The sequence below is a fragment of the Strix uralensis genome, chromosome 1 (genome assembly GCF_047716275.1).
Source record: "Strix uralensis isolate ZFMK-TIS-50842 chromosome 1, bStrUra1, whole genome shotgun sequence".
NCBI classification, from domain to species: Eukaryota; Metazoa; Chordata; class Aves; order Strigiformes; family Strigidae; genus Strix; species Strix uralensis.
Window position 1 is genome coordinate 67243071 of NC_133972.1, and position 6356 is coordinate 67249426.

The following is a 6356-nucleotide window of genomic DNA, read 5'->3' on the forward strand; positions in this document are numbered from 1 at the left end:
ATTGTGTTTGTGTGCTTGATTTTTTCCAGCCCTGTATTGGTTTTTTGCAGCTGTTTCAGTTATACTATATCCTGAAATTATTAATGTTAAAAGTGGATTACTTTCCTTCTCTGATGTAAGGCACTGGTGGAGTATAACCAGCAGATAATGACAGATGATGAATGTAAGGACCATTTTTAGATCTTGTAAGGTCTTAATTGGCAACTGATTAAATGAGAAGCAAAAGAGACAGCCATTTTGGACCACACAGGAATCATGTTTCTGTACAGCTGGGAAAAGTAGTCAATGTATTTTGTGTTAGAAAGGAATGTTCTGTTTGGCTGAGACAACCTTTCACTTAAAAAGGGAAAAAAATTTCTTCAACTGAAAATTTTCAGAGCCTTTTATGTTGATTCCAGATGACAACTAGCTTTGGAAATAAGTGTTTATTGCATTCATCTACTGACGTCAAGCCCAAATAACAGAAATCAAGGGAAACCAGGAAACAATTCAAGACAGAAAATATTTCATGGACAATACCAGAGATTCAAAAATTATCTTCTGTAGAACTTATAAGATACATGGAAATTCTTCAGAGAACATTTTTATTGACCTTTTTGATTAAAAAATTATTTTTATTAGAATTTAAATTAAGCTTTTTGGTCATTTTTGTGGCATGATAGACAACCCATGGTGAACATTAGACAATAGTTAATCAATGGACAAGTCAATGAAATGACCATTCAAAACTGTTTCAGAGGATAATGGTCTTCCCACCTCATTATTGAAAATAAGCCTATTAAAGGTGAACAATATGTTAATTTTTCTCACTTATCATTACAAGAAAACCTGAAGTTTTGTTCTATGTTTATACTCAGAGATTTTTTTTATTTTAAAAAAAGCATTTTCATTTTATGTTCAACTTGGGTTTTGTTTGTGTTTTTTTGTTTGGTTTGGGCTTTTTTCTGGTTTTTGTGGTTTTTTTTTTTTCTTTCTATTTTGCTTTTTCTGTGAAATAGAAAACAACTATGCTCCAAAATTTCTGTTGGCCCTATTAAAAAATATAGAAAACTTTGTTCAGCTCTGGGTGATTGTAGAACATCTGATATATAAAATTTATGAAATGTGCTTGTATCAATGGGGACATTTGTAGACTACCTGGCAGAATAAAAAACTTCTTGTGATGTTACTATATGTATACTAACAGTCCTACCATTGAATTGCAGCCTCAACTTTTTGTAACAAGCAGATGCTTTTTACCTGTAAATAAAGAAATCAAGTCAAATATCACTGATTAAACCTTTGACGATACCAGAGGTGAAGGCAATAAGTGTGCATGAGAATCTACTTCAATCTGTAGTTTTTCACTAACAGGCTGCCATCAAAAAAAAGCTAAGCAGCCTATTTTGATCATTCATACAGATCATGTGCATGAGTTTATGTTTTCCTATTTCTGCATGCAAAAACTTTTGGTTTTTTTCCCCCTTAAGAGCAGTTTTAAATACAGCATTCAAATGACAAGACGCGTGTCTGAAAACATCACCTGATGTTCCCTAGGTAGCCGCAAGACATGGTTTCAGGTTTGTTTCAGTGGCGCCTTCCCTCTCCTAAAACTGGCCCCAGCTCCTCTACCAGGGGCTGCCTTCTCCATTACAGTGACAGCATTTACGAGACATGGTGAGGTGGGCTGGGGAACTGATTCTCCTGGGGGGAAAAAATGTTTATTGCTAGTCTGGATCAGCTCCCTGCTCCAGCTCCCTGCTATGCCCACAAATAGCTCTGGCAGGGAGTAAGCAGCCCAAAGAACGTTGAAAGGGGAAAGGAAAGAAGTGCTGAAGCTAGCACTGTGGTCAAGTAACTGTGCCATAGCCCTACTGCCAAGGTAGAAAATTTATCCCAGTGGAAACCAAATCAATCAAGCACACTGGTGCAAACCCCTAGTATGCAAGTGCTTAAACAAATTAAATCTAATTTAATGTGATCAAGAGTTAATACTCTACATTTTTCATTGTGTTTTAAACAGCTTTAATTAAAATCCATCTGCTCATTTCATACATGGTGTAAGAAAAATTCTCACTCTTTTACACTAGGTTGCAATGAAAAATTAATTCCACTGCATAATTATGACTGTATATTTTTGCTCTTCAGTGTTTAAATGATAATTCAAGGCCCCATTTATAAAACTTTTTGAAGCTCTGGATTGCCTAAAGTTGCCCTGTTTCAAACATACCCTTTTCCTCAGAAACTGAACATTTATCTGTCACGTCTGCACAACAAAATTACCTATTCCTGGAGCTGTGGTTAAATGACTTGGACCCAACCTTCCTCCCCCCCTCTCCTCCCACACCTTTCCTCTAAATTTCAATAGTTTTAAAGAATTGTCATAGCAATAAGAGCCTCTGGGAGACAACAATAAAACCTGAAATTTCTCTTTATTCCACAGTAGATTTGCCTTCACTATTACAAACTTTATCATGACAGTGTGTGACTGTGGATCTGACCTTGGTAGACCATAGAAACTGTCCTGACTCCATTTTCACTTTTGCCCCTGTTGATTGGATTAACAAGTTCAAGACAAAATGCTAACTCTAGTCCTTTTCTCAGTGCTGAATTCTAATACCTTTTTCTGGACATGATCCTTATGAAATATGAAGGTTTAGCAATAATGTCTCAGAAGCCTTGACTATTTAACTTGAATTGTTTACTTTTAACTTTGGAAGTTCCCTGGGGTTTTATGTCAATAAAATAAGTTGTTGTTATTATCTTTCTGTAGGTAAATTGTAAGATTGTGAAATATTTGTTTATCATACTAAGGTTTCCTCCAGCTTTCCATCATCATAAGACAATTATATATCATTAATTGCTGTGGAAATGTTCTTCATAAATTTTGGACTATATTGTGCTGGTTAATGTTTCATACCATGGGTGAAATTTAGCCCTACCATCACCCCCCAGCACATTGTACTCTAGGAGTCAGTGTCCAGCCATGCATGTTGGTGGAAGACACAATTTACTCTCCTCTGTTCACATGTAACTGCAGTAGCATGGTGGTTAAGGTAAAAAAAGATATGAACCTGAGTCTTGCTTAAGGCAAATCGGGTGTATATAAACACTGAGTTCTCAAGGTTATGAAGAGAGGACAAGGGTAGTCTAAAAAAATAACACCCTTGCCGTTGTTACCTGGGGAAATCCAACTACTCTGTTCAGTGAGTCCATCTAGCTTTGGTAGTTTACTTTTATTCTTTCTGCTATTCAGTGTATGACAACCTCCAGAAATCAAATCAGATTTGAGTCCAAACAATGCAGATTTCCACAGACATTTTCAAAAATAGTTTAAATAAAATTACCACATTTCAACCGTACAGGATTAATCTCTGTAAATGTCCTTGGAGCTACAATAATGGAGGGGATCTTGCAGAGAGAGAAAAAGTGGCAGAAAAAACCCAAGAGTTTTAGATAAGTTTTGGGCTGTAGTTCTATGTGTAGGGAGAAGAGTGCTGAAACAGGGGTGGCAGGGCTGAGAGAAGGGAAAAAGCTGTTGTCAAATCAGCCAGTACCTTACAAACTACACAAGTTGGTAGCACAATCTAAAACCATTCTGCAAAGAGCAGCAAGAGAATCTCTGAGCGAACTGTGAAAATGTCAGACTTTCACCTTTGGAAAGCCCATGGGGAGAAGCACATTTCCCCTGCTGCATATTCAATCTCTCCTCTGCAGTGATGTTGTCCTAAAGGCAAGCTGCCACCACTAGAAACAACTTGGCAGAGGAGCTGCATGCAATAGGGAGTGCATTGATCATGGAGGTGATGAGTGGAGAGAAGATGTAGTAATTACTGTTCTATCAAATGCTCGCCTCTGCTCAGAAGTGTGGGAGTGAACTTGCAGGGGTGGTGGTATTCAAGACTGAAAAACTTGGATAGAGCTGGTAGGAAGTGATAACTTTGTCTGTGCCTGTGGAATACTAGTCCTTCAGATATGATTTTATGGTAAAACTAAGAAGTTTAAAGTTCTGTAAAGTACTGAGGAAACCTTTCCATTTAAATGAAAAAATAGTCATTTTTAAGGAAAAAAAAAAAAAGACCCATAAACCCATTACTTTCTTTTAGACATGTCCTTCTCCTTAACCACAAACAGCTGGAAATTTGCACAGAACAGCGACAGTAGGAAGGAACTCATTTTAATGGAATGTCTGTGCTTCAGATTGGCAGAATAAGGCTGAAAATACAGAAAAGCCAGGTTTCCCAAAATGACCCATGGTGATCAGAGTTCCTATGTGGTGGTTTTCAGCATGACACCCCTCTATACCAATGCTCACTCTCCCTGAAAAATGAAAGACTTTTCAAATGTCTTACATAGGGCTTTCTGTGTGCTCTGGTACGTTGGAAAGTGGTAAGCAATGCCTTCTGTGGTTTTACGAGGCATGACTTCAACAGCACAGAATAAATACATATAATGGTTTAGATGTGGTGGCTTAAGTGGAAAATTCTAATATGTACACCAAAACTGACTCATAAGCAACATATTTTTCTAATATGTGGAACAAAAAAAAGCATCCCCATGAAAAGTGAGGTGTTACTCATTTGAAACAGGACTGCTTGTGATTCTTTTTCAAACACTAGTTGAAATGGCTGTAGGGTGCATGATTTGTAGGCCATTTGTGGGATAGCCTAAAGACTATTAACCTCAGTAGCACTGATACATTACAGAAAACCTGATGGATGCTCAGCCAAAGATTTTTTTTTTTAATCTGGAACCTCTTTGGGAAGGAAAGGAGAGGGAATGTGTCTGAGTGCTGTAACACAGCCTCTGCTGGCACAAGCTTGTGATGGCAGTACCAGTCACTATGGTTTTATAAGATTTTCAAGGTATGTAACAATATTAAATATTTGTAATATAGTTAAAACTCCCTGTTGTAGTCTTACTACTGAAAGCACTTTGAGTAGTGTAAATATTCAGGTTGTCTACCTCCTCAAATGGGAATATGAGGTAATCAACAAACACTAGTAAGTATTGAATACTGTTGCCAGACGTTATTTGGAAGGCTTATGGCATAGTGAATTAAGACTCTGTAGGTTTGTCTTACCCGCTTTTTTCATAACTTTACCAGATGAAAAGGTAAATTTAACACAATGGGCTGAAATTTTTCCATGCTACACCTCTGCAAGGAAATGTTTCAGTTCTTGAGATTTTGTAGCTTCTGAAATGATGTTAGGAAAAATATGAGAATTTGCCCATGGTAAATACACTTATAACTGTTCATTTACAAGGTCTGTATCTTCATCCTCTGGAACTAGGTGATGAAAATTGGCAGCAACATAGCTCTAATTTTGTTTTAGACAGCCCTGTGAAAGCTTGCCTAATTTAGGCAAGGTATAAGGCTTTGGGGAAAAATGAAATAAATCCTTATACATACACTGAAAGGAAAGCTTGCCAACTTCAGCTCTCCAAAGACACCTTCTTGCACCGCACACACTCAGTTCCCTCACAGATCCAACCTACAACAAAGTCCTGAGGGCTTCATCCCCACAGATTTTTCCAACTGTAGTCACACCCTGTATAAGTACAACTTTAGTTCCTCATAGATGTGGTGATTCTAGGAGCTGGGAGGCTCCTTTCCAAGGTCTCAGCATTCCCCTACCCAAACTATGTAGAGGTCATTTGATATAACTGCAGAAAGCTGAGTGGGTAAGATGGACAAAAAGCGGTGTCAGAGCCAAAACCAGGGTTGTAGGATGGACCATTGTGGGAAGATGGGACCTGGGGTTAAGAATTGATTTTGAGGAATGACATGATATAAGAAGAGTGGAGAACAATATTTTAAAGGTATTTCATATTTGTGTCTCTGATTTTGCAATGTTAACATCTGCTTAATGCTGATATGGAATTTGCAGTCCTTCAAGATAGTATAAATTGATGGACAAATTTCATATACACACAGTGTGTCTGGAGCACAGCTGACCTTACAACATCTAGACATTAGGCATTTAGCTCTGAGTGAGACTGGATATTTCCAGAGTGAGATTCTTCTGGCCTGACTTAGAGCTTAGGATGAGATGCATGAGCTGAGTGTACATATTTCTATACTTTGACTAGAGAAGTTGACTAGTTCAGATTTAGACACTGAACTTTCAGAAGTCTGAAGCAAAATGAGAAAAATCCCTTTTGAATGGTGCCTTCAAATCAATGTCCAACAGGTATCCAACAGAATTTGTGTTCACATGCCTGTGATTAATTTTTGATCCTGTATTTTAAAATATAGTGCCATGGTCATTATACTCCATACAAACACACCAATGCACACATAGACTGAAGCCACACTATGAAATATGTTTTATTAGAATAAATTGATATTAACTGTTAGGAGGGGCTTTCTCTTA